General features: G+C 41.7%; 41 pseudogenes; all 41 read left to right on the forward strand.

Moving 5' to 3' along the window:
- Positions 1-36: 36 nt before the first annotated feature.
- LOC142707392 (5S ribosomal RNA) lies at positions 37-155 on the forward strand (annotated as a pseudogene).
- Positions 156-222: 67 nt separating this feature from the next.
- LOC142706858 (5S ribosomal RNA) lies at positions 223-341 on the forward strand (annotated as a pseudogene).
- Positions 342-966: 625 nt separating this feature from the next.
- On the forward strand, positions 967-1,085 carry LOC142707462 (5S ribosomal RNA; annotated as a pseudogene).
- A 254-nt stretch (positions 1,086-1,339) lies between these two features.
- LOC142706928 (5S ribosomal RNA) lies at positions 1,340-1,458 on the forward strand (annotated as a pseudogene).
- A 67-nt stretch (positions 1,459-1,525) lies between these two features.
- On the forward strand, positions 1,526-1,644 carry LOC142707378 (5S ribosomal RNA; annotated as a pseudogene).
- Positions 1,645-1,711: 67 nt separating this feature from the next.
- Positions 1,712-1,830, forward strand: LOC142706840 (5S ribosomal RNA; annotated as a pseudogene).
- Positions 1,831-1,897: 67 nt separating this feature from the next.
- On the forward strand, positions 1,898-2,016 carry LOC142706820 (5S ribosomal RNA; annotated as a pseudogene).
- Positions 2,017-2,083: 67 nt separating this feature from the next.
- Positions 2,084-2,202, forward strand: LOC142706870 (5S ribosomal RNA; annotated as a pseudogene).
- Positions 2,203-2,269: 67 nt separating this feature from the next.
- LOC142707052 (5S ribosomal RNA) lies at positions 2,270-2,388 on the forward strand (annotated as a pseudogene).
- A 254-nt stretch (positions 2,389-2,642) lies between these two features.
- LOC142706892 (5S ribosomal RNA) lies at positions 2,643-2,761 on the forward strand (annotated as a pseudogene).
- Positions 2,762-2,828: 67 nt separating this feature from the next.
- On the forward strand, positions 2,829-2,947 carry LOC142707349 (5S ribosomal RNA; annotated as a pseudogene).
- A 67-nt stretch (positions 2,948-3,014) lies between these two features.
- LOC142707204 (5S ribosomal RNA) lies at positions 3,015-3,133 on the forward strand (annotated as a pseudogene).
- A 67-nt stretch (positions 3,134-3,200) lies between these two features.
- LOC142707095 (5S ribosomal RNA) lies at positions 3,201-3,319 on the forward strand (annotated as a pseudogene).
- A 67-nt stretch (positions 3,320-3,386) lies between these two features.
- Positions 3,387-3,504, forward strand: LOC142706851 (5S ribosomal RNA; annotated as a pseudogene).
- A 67-nt stretch (positions 3,505-3,571) lies between these two features.
- On the forward strand, positions 3,572-3,690 carry LOC142707345 (5S ribosomal RNA; annotated as a pseudogene).
- Positions 3,691-3,757: 67 nt separating this feature from the next.
- LOC142707454 (5S ribosomal RNA) lies at positions 3,758-3,876 on the forward strand (annotated as a pseudogene).
- Positions 3,877-3,943: 67 nt separating this feature from the next.
- On the forward strand, positions 3,944-4,062 carry LOC142707105 (5S ribosomal RNA; annotated as a pseudogene).
- A 253-nt stretch (positions 4,063-4,315) lies between these two features.
- Positions 4,316-4,434, forward strand: LOC142707425 (5S ribosomal RNA; annotated as a pseudogene).
- Positions 4,435-4,501: 67 nt separating this feature from the next.
- On the forward strand, positions 4,502-4,620 carry LOC142706835 (5S ribosomal RNA; annotated as a pseudogene).
- A 67-nt stretch (positions 4,621-4,687) lies between these two features.
- Positions 4,688-4,806, forward strand: LOC142707333 (5S ribosomal RNA; annotated as a pseudogene).
- A 67-nt stretch (positions 4,807-4,873) lies between these two features.
- On the forward strand, positions 4,874-4,992 carry LOC142707309 (5S ribosomal RNA; annotated as a pseudogene).
- A 67-nt stretch (positions 4,993-5,059) lies between these two features.
- LOC142707053 (5S ribosomal RNA) lies at positions 5,060-5,178 on the forward strand (annotated as a pseudogene).
- A 253-nt stretch (positions 5,179-5,431) lies between these two features.
- LOC142707130 (5S ribosomal RNA) lies at positions 5,432-5,550 on the forward strand (annotated as a pseudogene).
- A 67-nt stretch (positions 5,551-5,617) lies between these two features.
- LOC142706905 (5S ribosomal RNA) lies at positions 5,618-5,736 on the forward strand (annotated as a pseudogene).
- Positions 5,737-5,803: 67 nt separating this feature from the next.
- On the forward strand, positions 5,804-5,922 carry LOC142707287 (5S ribosomal RNA; annotated as a pseudogene).
- Positions 5,923-5,989: 67 nt separating this feature from the next.
- LOC142707215 (5S ribosomal RNA) lies at positions 5,990-6,108 on the forward strand (annotated as a pseudogene).
- A 67-nt stretch (positions 6,109-6,175) lies between these two features.
- Positions 6,176-6,294, forward strand: LOC142707096 (5S ribosomal RNA; annotated as a pseudogene).
- A 67-nt stretch (positions 6,295-6,361) lies between these two features.
- Positions 6,362-6,480, forward strand: LOC142707180 (5S ribosomal RNA; annotated as a pseudogene).
- Positions 6,481-6,547: 67 nt separating this feature from the next.
- LOC142707106 (5S ribosomal RNA) lies at positions 6,548-6,666 on the forward strand (annotated as a pseudogene).
- A 67-nt stretch (positions 6,667-6,733) lies between these two features.
- On the forward strand, positions 6,734-6,852 carry LOC142707321 (5S ribosomal RNA; annotated as a pseudogene).
- A 67-nt stretch (positions 6,853-6,919) lies between these two features.
- On the forward strand, positions 6,920-7,038 carry LOC142707018 (5S ribosomal RNA; annotated as a pseudogene).
- Positions 7,039-7,105: 67 nt separating this feature from the next.
- LOC142706765 (5S ribosomal RNA) lies at positions 7,106-7,224 on the forward strand (annotated as a pseudogene).
- A 253-nt stretch (positions 7,225-7,477) lies between these two features.
- Positions 7,478-7,596, forward strand: LOC142707139 (5S ribosomal RNA; annotated as a pseudogene).
- Positions 7,597-7,663: 67 nt separating this feature from the next.
- Positions 7,664-7,782, forward strand: LOC142707197 (5S ribosomal RNA; annotated as a pseudogene).
- Positions 7,783-7,849: 67 nt separating this feature from the next.
- Positions 7,850-7,968, forward strand: LOC142706902 (5S ribosomal RNA; annotated as a pseudogene).
- A 67-nt stretch (positions 7,969-8,035) lies between these two features.
- Positions 8,036-8,154, forward strand: LOC142707398 (5S ribosomal RNA; annotated as a pseudogene).
- A 67-nt stretch (positions 8,155-8,221) lies between these two features.
- LOC142707332 (5S ribosomal RNA) lies at positions 8,222-8,340 on the forward strand (annotated as a pseudogene).
- A 67-nt stretch (positions 8,341-8,407) lies between these two features.
- Positions 8,408-8,526, forward strand: LOC142707456 (5S ribosomal RNA; annotated as a pseudogene).
- Positions 8,527-8,779: 253 nt separating this feature from the next.
- LOC142707460 (5S ribosomal RNA) lies at positions 8,780-8,898 on the forward strand (annotated as a pseudogene).
- Positions 8,899-8,965: 67 nt separating this feature from the next.
- On the forward strand, positions 8,966-9,084 carry LOC142707235 (5S ribosomal RNA; annotated as a pseudogene).
- A 253-nt stretch (positions 9,085-9,337) lies between these two features.
- LOC142707477 (5S ribosomal RNA) lies at positions 9,338-9,456 on the forward strand (annotated as a pseudogene).
- Positions 9,457-9,482: the final 26 nt, after the last annotated feature.

Raw genomic sequence — 9,482 nt, forward strand, 5'->3', positions numbered from 1 at the left:
ATAGATTAAAAAGGACTATGGATTAAAACATTTAATGTCAATGGCCATTCTACGCTGAATGTCCCTGCTCTCGTCAGATCGCAGAAGTTACACAGCTTAAGGCCTCGCTAGTACCAGTGTGGGAGACTGTCTGGGAATCCGTGGTGCGGTTGACTTTTTATTATGTTGTTTAGATTTTGTTTCACAATAGATTAAATAGGACTATGGATTAAAGCATTTAACGTCAATGGCCATTCTAAGCTGAATGTGCCTGCTCTCGTCAGAACGCAGAAGTTACACAGCTTAAGGCCTCGCTAGTACCAGCGTTGGAGACTGTCTGGGAATCCGTCGTGTGGTTGACTTTTTATTATGTTGTTTAGATTTTGTTTCACAATAGATTAAATAGGACTATGGATTAAGGCATTTAATGTCAATGGCCATTCTAAGCTGAATGTGCCTGCTCTCGTTAGATCACAGAAGTTACAAAGCTTAACGCCTCGCTAGTACCAGTGTGGGAGACTGTCTGGGAATCCGTGGTGTGGTTGACTTTTTATTATGTCGTTTAGATTTTGTTTCACAATCGATTAAAAAGGACTATGGATTATAGCATTTAATGTCAATGGCCATTCTAAGCTGAATGTGCCTGCTCTCGTTAGATTGCAGAAGTTACACAGCTTAACGCCTCGCTAGTACCAGTGTGGGAGACTGTCTGGGAATCCGTGGTGTGGTTGACTTTTTATTATGTCGTTTAGATTTTGTTTCACAATAGATTAAATAGGACTATGGATTAAAGCATTTAACGTCAATGGCCATTCTAAGCTGATTGTGCCTCCTTTCGTCAGATCGGAGAAGTTACACAGCTTAAGGCCTCGCTAGTACCAGTGTGGGAGACTGTCTGGGAATCCGTGGTGCGGATGAATTTTTATTATGTCGTTTAGATTTTGTTTCACAATCGATTAAAAAGGACTATGGATTAAAGCATTTAATGTCAATGGCCATTATAAGCTGAATGTCCCTGCTCTCGTCAGATCGCAGAAGTTACACAGCTTAAGGCCTCGCTAGTACCAGTGTGGGAGACTGTCTGGGAATCCGTGGTGCGGTTGACTTTTTATTATGTCATTTAGATTTTGTTTCACAATCGATTAAAAAGGACTATGGATTAAAGCATTTAATGTCAATGGCCATTCTAAGCTGAATGTGCCTGCTCTTGTCAGATTGCAGAAGTTACACAGCTTAATCCCCTCGCTAGTACCAGTGTGGGAGACTGTCTGGGAATCCGTGGTGCGGTTGAATTTTTATTATGTCGTTTAGATTTTGTTTCACAATCGATTAAAAAGGACTATGGATTAAAGCATTTAATGTCAATGGCCATTATAAGCTGAATGTCCCTGCTCTTGTCAGATCGCAGAAGTTACACAGCTTAAGGCCTCGCTAGTACCAGTGTGGGAGACTGTCTGGGAATCCGTGGTGCGGTTGACTTTTTATTATGTTGTTTAGATTTTGTTTTACAATCGATTAAAAAGGACTATGGATTAAAGCATTTAATGTCAATGGCCATTCTAAGCTGAATGTGCCTGCTCTCGTCAGATCGCAGAAGTTACACAGCTTAAGGCCTCGCTAGTACAAGTGTTGGAGACTGTCTGGGAATCCGTGGTGCGGTTGACTTTTTATTATGTCGTTTAGATTTTGTTTCACAATAGATTAAAAAGGACTATGGATTAAAGCATTTAATGTCAATGGCCATTCTACGCTGAATGTCCCTGCTCTCGTCAGATCGCAGAAGTTACACAGCTTAAGGCCTCGCTAGTACCAGTGTGGGAGACTGTCTGGGAATCCGTGGTGCGGTTGCCTTTTTATTATGTTGTTTAGATTTTGTTTCACAATAGATTAAATAGGACTATGGATTAAGGCTTTTAATGTCAATGGCCATTCTAAGCTGAATGTGCCTGCTCTCGTCAGATCGCAGAAGTTACACAGCTTAAGGCCTCGCTAGTACCAGTGTGGGAGACTGTCTGGGAATCCGTGGTGCGGTTGACTTTTTATTATGTCGTTTAGATTTTGTTTCACAATCGATTAAAAAGGACTATGGATTAAAGCATTTAATGTCAATGGCCATTCTAAGCTGAATGTGCCTGCTCTCGTTAGATCGCAGAAGTTACACAGCTTAACGCCTCGCTAGTACCAGTGTGGGAAACTGTCTGGGAATCCGAGGTGCGGTTGACTTTTTATTATGTCGTTTAGATTTTGTTTCACAATCGATTAAAAAGGACTATGGATTAAAGCATTTAATGTCAATGGCCATTCTAAGCTGAATGTCCCTGCTCTCGTCAGATCGCAGAAGTTACACAGCTTAAGGCCTCGCTAGTACCAGTGTGGGAGACTGTCTGGGAATCCGTGGTGCGGTTGACTTTTTATTATGTCGTTTAGATTTTGTTTCACAATCGATTAAAAAGGACTATGGATTAAAGCATTTAATGTCAATGGCCATTCTAAGCTGAATGTGCCTGCTCTTGTCAGATCGCAGAAGTTACACAGCTTAATCCCTCGCTAGTACCAGTGTGGGAGACTGTCTGGGAATCCGTGTTGCGGTTGACTTTTTATTATGTCATTTAGATTTTGTTTCAAAAATCGATTAAAAAGGACTGTGGATTAAAGCATTTAAGGTCAATGGCCATTCTAAGCTGAATGTGCCTGCCCTCGTCAGATCGCAGAAGTTACACAGCTTAAGGCCTCGCTAGTACCAGTGTGGGAGAATGTCTGGGAATCCGTGGTGCGGTTGACTTTTTATTATGTTGTTTAGATTTTGTTTCACAATAGATTAAATAGGACTATGGATTAAAGCATTTAGCGTCAATGGCCATTCTAAGCTGAATGTGCCTGCTCTCGTCAGAACGCAGAAGTTACACAGCTTAAGGCCTCGCTAGTACCATTGTGGGAGACTGTCTGGGAATCCGTGGTGTGGTTGAATTTTTATTATGTCGTTTAGATTTTGTTTCACAATCGATTAAAAAGGACTATGGATTAAAACATTTAATGTCAATGGCCATTCTAAGCTGAATGTGCCTGCTCTCGTCAGATCGCAGAAGTTACACAGCTTAAGGCCTCGCTAGTACCAGTGTGGGAGACTGCCTGGGAATCCGTGGTGCGGTTGACTTTTTATTATGTCGTTTAGATTTTGTTTCACAATAGATTAAATAGGACTATGGATTAAAACATTTAACGTCAATGGCCATTCTAAGCTGAATGTGCCTGCTCTCGTCAGAACGCAGAAGTTACATAGCTTAAGGCCTCGCTAGTACCAGTGTGGGAGACTGTCTGGGAATCCGTGGTGCGGTTGACTTTTTATTATGTTGTTTAGATTTTGTTTCACAATCGATTAAAAAGGACTATGGATTAAAGCATTTAATGTCAATGGCCATTCTAAGCTGAATGTGCCTGCTCTCGTCAGATCGCAGAAGTTACACAGCTTAAGGCTCGCTAGTACCAGTGTGGGAGACTGTCTGGGAATCCGTGGTGCGGTTGACTTTTTATTATGTCGTTTAGATTTTGTTTCACAATCGATTAAAAAGGACTATGGATTAAAGCATTTAATGTCAATGGCAGTTCTAAGCTGAATGTGCCTGCTCTCGTCAGATCGCAGAAGTTACACAGCTTAAGGCCTCGCTAGTACCAGTGTGGGAGACTGTCTGGGAATCCGTGGTGCGGTTGACTTTTTATTATGTCGTTTAGATTTTGTTTCACAATAGATTAAAAAGGACTATGGATTAAAACATTTAATGTCAATGGCCATTCTACGCTGAATGTCCCTGCTCTCGTCAGATCGCAGAAGTTACACAGCTTAAGGCCTCGCTAGTACCATTGTGGGAGACTGTCTGGGAATCCGTGGTGCGGTTGACTTTTTATTATGTCGTTTAGATTTTGTTTCACAATAGATTAAATAGGACTATGGATTAAAGCATTTAACGTCAATGGCCATTCTAAGCTGAATGTGCCTGCTCTCGTCAGAACGCAGAAGTTACACAGCTTAAGGCCTCGCTAGTACCAGTGTGGGAGACTGTCTGGGAATCCGTGGTGCGGTTGACTTTTTATTATGTCGTTTAGATTTTGTTTCACAATAGATTAAATAGGACTATGGATTAAAGCATTTAACGTCAATGGCAATTCTAAGCTGTATGTGCCTGCTCTCGTCAGATCGCAGAAGTTACATAGCTTAAGGCCTCGCTAGTACCAGTGTGGGAGACTGTCTGGGAGTCCGTGGTGTGGTTGAATTTTTATTATGTCGTTTAGATTTTGTTTCACAATCGATTAAAAAGGACTATGGATTAAAGCATTTAATGTCAATGGCCATTCTAAGCTGAATGTCCCTGCTCTCGTCAAATCGCAGAAGTTACACAGCTTAAGGCCTCGCTAGTACCAGTGTGGGAGACTGTCTGGGAATCCGAGGTGCGGTTGACTTTTTATTATGTCGTTTAGATTTTGTTTCACAATCGATTAAAAAGGACTATGGATTAAAGCATTTATTGTCAATGGCCATTCTAAGCTGAATGTGCCTGCTCTCGTCAGATCGCAGAAGTTACACAGCTTAAGGCCTCGCTAGTACCAGTGTGGGAGACTGTCTGGGAATCCGTGGTGCGGTTGACTTTTTATTATGTTGTTTAGATTTTGTTTCACAATAGATTAAATAGGACTATGGATTAAGGATTTTAATGTCAATGGCCATTCTAAGCTGAATGTGCCTGCTCTCGTCAGATCGCAGAAGTTACACAGCTTAAGGCCTCGCTAGTACCAGTGTGGGAGACTGTCTGGGAATCCGTGGTGCGGGTGACTTTTTATTATGTTGTTTAGATTTTGTTTCACAATAGATTAAATAGGACTATGGATTAAAGCATTTAACGTCAATGGCCATTCTAAGCTGAATGTGCCTGCTCTCGTCAGAACGCAGAAGTTACACAGCTTAAGGCCTCGCTAGTACCAGCGTTGGAGACTGTCTGGGAATCCGTGGTGCGGTTGAATTTTTATTATGTCGTTTAGATTTTGTTTCACAATCGATTAAAAAGGACTATGGATTAAAGCATTTAATGTCAATGGCCATTCTAAGCTGAATGTCCCTGCTCTCGTCAGATCGCAGAAGTTACACAGCTTAAGGCCTCGCTAGTACCAGTGTGGGAGACTGTCTGGGAATCCGTGGTGCGGTTGACTTTTTATTATGTTGTTTAGATTTTGTTTCACAATAGATTAAATAGGACTATGGATTAAGGCTTTTAATGTCAATGGCCATTCTAAGCTGAATGTGCCTGCTCTCGTCAGATCGCAGAAGTTACACAGCTTAACTCCTCGCTAGTACCAGTGTGGGAGACTGTCTGGTAATCCGTGGTGCGGTTGACTTTTTATTATGTCGTTTAGATTTTGTTTCACAATCGATTAAAAAGGACTATGGATTAAAGCATTTAATGTCAATGGCCATTCTAAGCTGAATGTGCCTGCTCTCGTCAGATCGCAGAAGTTACGCAGCTTAAGGCCTCGCTAGTACCAGTGTGGGAGACTGTCTGGGAATCCATGGTGCTGTTGAATTTTTATTATGTCGTTTAGATTTTGTTTCACAATCGATTAAAAAGGACTATGGATTAAAGCATTTAATGTCAATGGCCATTTTAAGCTGAATGTCCCTGCTCTTATCAGATCGCAGAAGTTACGCAGCTTAAGGCCTTGCTAGTACCAGTGTGGGAGACTGTCTGGGAATGCGTGGTGTGGTTGACTTTTTATTATGTCGTTTAGATTTTGTTTCACAATCGATTAAAAAGGACTATGGATTACAGCATTTAATGTCAATGGACATTCTAAGCTGAATGTGCCTGCTCTCGTCAGATCGCAGAAGTTACACAGCTTAAGGCCTCGCTAGTACCAGTGTGGGAGACTGTCTGGGAATCCGTGGTGCGGTTGACTTTTTATTATGTCGTTTAGATTTTGTTTCACAATCGATTAAAAAGGACTATGGATTAAAGCATTTAATGTCAATGGCCATTCTAAGCTGAATGTCCCTGCTCTCGTCAGATCGCAGAAGTTACACAGCTTAAGGCCTCGCTGGTACTAGTGTGGGAGACTGTCTGGGAATCCGTGGTGCGGTTGACTTTTTATTATGTCGTTTAGATTTTGTTTCACAATCGATTAAAAAGGACTATGGATTAAAGCATTTAATGTCAATGGCCATTCTAAGCTGAATATGCCTGCTCTCGTCAGATCGCAGAAGTTACACAGCTTAAGGCCTCGCTAGTACCAGTGTGGGAGACTGACTGGGAATCCGTGGTGCGGTTGACTTTTTATTATGTCGTTTAGATTTTGTTTCACAATCGATTAAAAAGGACTATGGATTAAAGCATTTAATGTCAATGGCCATTCTAAGCTGAATGTGCCTGCTCTCGTCAGATCGCAGAAGTTACACAGCTTAAGGCCTCGCTAGTACCAGTGTGGGAGCCTGTCTGGGAATCCGTGGTGCGGTTGACTTTTTATTATGTCGTTTAGATTTTGTTTCACAATAGATTAAATAGGACTATGGATTAAAGCCTTTAACGTCAATGGCCATTCTAAGCTGAATGTGCCTGCTCTCGTCAGAACGCAGAAGTTACACAGCTTAAGGCCTCACTAGTACCAGTGTGGGAGACTGTCTGGGAATCCGTGGTGTGGTTGACTTTTTATTATGTTGTTTAGATTTTGTTTCACAATAGATTAAATAGGACTATGGATTAAGGCTTTTAATGTCAATGGCCATTCTAAGCTGAATGTGCCTGCTCTCGTCAGATCGCAGAAGTTACACAGCTAAAGGCCTCGCTAGTACCAGTGTGGGAGACTGTCTGGGAATCCGTGGTGCCATTGACTTTTTATTATGTCGTTTAGATTTTGTTTCACAATCGATTAAAAAGGACTATGGATTAAAGCATTTAATGTCAATGGCCATTCTAAGCTGGATGTGCCTGCTCTCGTCAGAACGCAGAAGTTACACAGCTTAAGGCCTCGCTAGTACTAGTGTGGGAGACGGTCTGGGAATCCGTGGTGCGGTTGACTTTTTATTATGTCGTTTAGATTTTTTATCACAATAGATTAAATAGGACTATGGATTAAAGCATTTAACGTCAATGGCCATTCTAAGCTGAATGTGCCTGCTCTCGTCAGATCGCAGAAGTTACACAGCTTAAGGCCTCGCTAGTACCAGTGTGGGAGACTGTCTGGGAATCCGTGGTGCCGTTGACTTTTTATTATGTCGTTTAGATTTTGTTTCACAATCGATTAAAAAGGACTATGGATTAAAGCATTTAATGTCAATGGCCATTCTAAGCTGAATGTGCCTGCTCTCGTTAGATCGCAGACGTTACACAGCTTAACGCCTCGCTAGTACCAGTGTGGGAGACTGTCTAGGAATCCGTGGTGCGGTTGACTTTTTATTATGTTGTTTAGATTTTTTTTCACAATAGATTAAATAGGACTATGGATTAAAGCATTTAACGTCAATGGCCATTCTAAGCTGGATGTGCCTGCTCTCGTCAGAACGCAGAAGTTACACAGCTTAAGGCCTCGCTAGTACCAGTGTGGGAGACTGTCTGGGAATCCGTGGTGCGGTTGAATTTTTATTATGTCGTTTAGATTTTGTTTCACAATCGATTAAAAAAGACTATGGATTAAAGCATTTAATGTCAATGGCCATTCTAAGCTGAATGTCCCTGCTCTCGTCAGATCGCAGAAGTTACACAGCTTAAGGCCTCGCTAGTACCAGTGTGGGAGACTGTCTGGGAATCCGTGGTGCCGTTGACTTTTTATTATGTCGTTTAGATTTTGTTTCACAATCGATTAAAAAGGACTATGGATTAAAGCATTTAATGTCAATGGCCATTCTAAGCTGAATGTGCCTGCTCTCGTTAGATCGCAGACGTTACACAGCTTAACGCCTCGCTAGTACCAGTGTGGGAGACTGTCTGGGAATCCGTGGTGCGGTTGACTTTTTCTTATGTAGGTTAGATTTTGTTTCACAATAGATTAAATAGGACTATGGATTAAGGCTTTTAATGTCAATGGCCATTCTAAGCTGAATGTGACTGCTCTCGTCAGATCGCAGAAGTTACACAGCTTAAGGCCTCGCTAGTACCAGTGTGGGAGACTGTCTGGGAATCTGTGGTGCGGTTGACTTTTTATTATGTCGTTTAGATTTTGTTTCACAATCGATTAAAAAGGACTATGGATTAAAGCATTTAATGTCAATGGCCATTCTAAGCTGAATGCGCCTGCTCTCGTTAGATCGCAGAAGTTACACAGCTTAACGCCTCGCTAGTACCAGTGTGGGAGACTATCTGGGAATCCGTGGTGCGGTTGACTTTTTATTATGTCGTTTAGATTTTGTTTCACAATAGATTAAATAGGACTATGGATTAGAGCATTTAACGTCAATGGCCATTCTAAGCTGAATGTGCCTGCTCTCGTCAGATCGCAGAAGTTACACAGCTTAAGGCCTCGCTAGTATCAGTGTGGGAGACTGTCTGGGAATCCGTGGTGCGGTTGAATTTTTATTATGTCGTTTAGATTTTGTTTCACAATCGATTAAAAAGGACTATGGATTAAAGCATTTAATATCAATGGCCATTCTAAGCGGAATGTCCCTGCTCTCGTCAGATCGCAGAAGTTACACAGCTTAAGGCCTCGCTAGTACCAGTGTGGGAGACTGTCTGGGAATCCGTGGTGAGGTTGACTTTTTATTATGTCGTTTAGATTTTGTTTCACAATCGATTAAAAAGGACTATGGATTAAAGCATTTAATGTCAATGGCCATTCTAAGCTGAATGTGCCTGCTCTCGTCAGATCGCAGAAGTTACACAGCTTAAGCCCTTGCTAGTACCAGTGTGGGAGACTGTCTGGGAATCCGTGGTGCAGTTGACTTTTTATTATGTTGTTTAGATTTTGTTTCACAATAGATTAAATAGGACTATGGATTAAGGCTTTTAATGTCAATAGCCATTCTAAGCTGAATGTGCCTGCTCTCGTCAGATCGCAGAAGTTACACAGCTTAAGGCCTCGCTAGTACAAGTGTGGGAGACTGTCTGGGAATCCGTGGTGCGGTTGACTTTTTATTATGTCGTTTAGATTTTGTTTCACAATCGATTAAATAGGACTATGGATTAAAGCATTTAACGTCCGTGGCCATTCTAAGCTGAATGTGCCTGCTCTCGTCAGAACACAGAAGTTACACAGTTTAAGGCCTCGCTAGTACCAGTGTGGGAGACTGTCTGGGAATCCGTGGTGCGGTTGAATTTTTATTATGTCGTTTAGATTTTGTTTCACAATCGATTAAAAAGGACTATGGATTACAGCATTTAATGTCAATGGACATTCTAAGCTGAATGTGCCTGCTCTCGTCAGATCGCAGAAGTTACACAGCTTAAGGCCTCGCTAGTACCAGTGTGGGAGACTGTCTGGGAATCCGTGGTGCGGTTGCCTTTTTATTATGTCGTTTAGATTTTGTT

Source organism: Rhinoderma darwinii, unplaced genomic scaffold (assembly GCF_050947455.1).
Source record: "Rhinoderma darwinii isolate aRhiDar2 unplaced genomic scaffold, aRhiDar2.hap1 Scaffold_3453, whole genome shotgun sequence".
Lineage (NCBI taxonomy): Eukaryota > Metazoa > Chordata > Amphibia > Anura > Rhinodermatidae > Rhinoderma > Rhinoderma darwinii.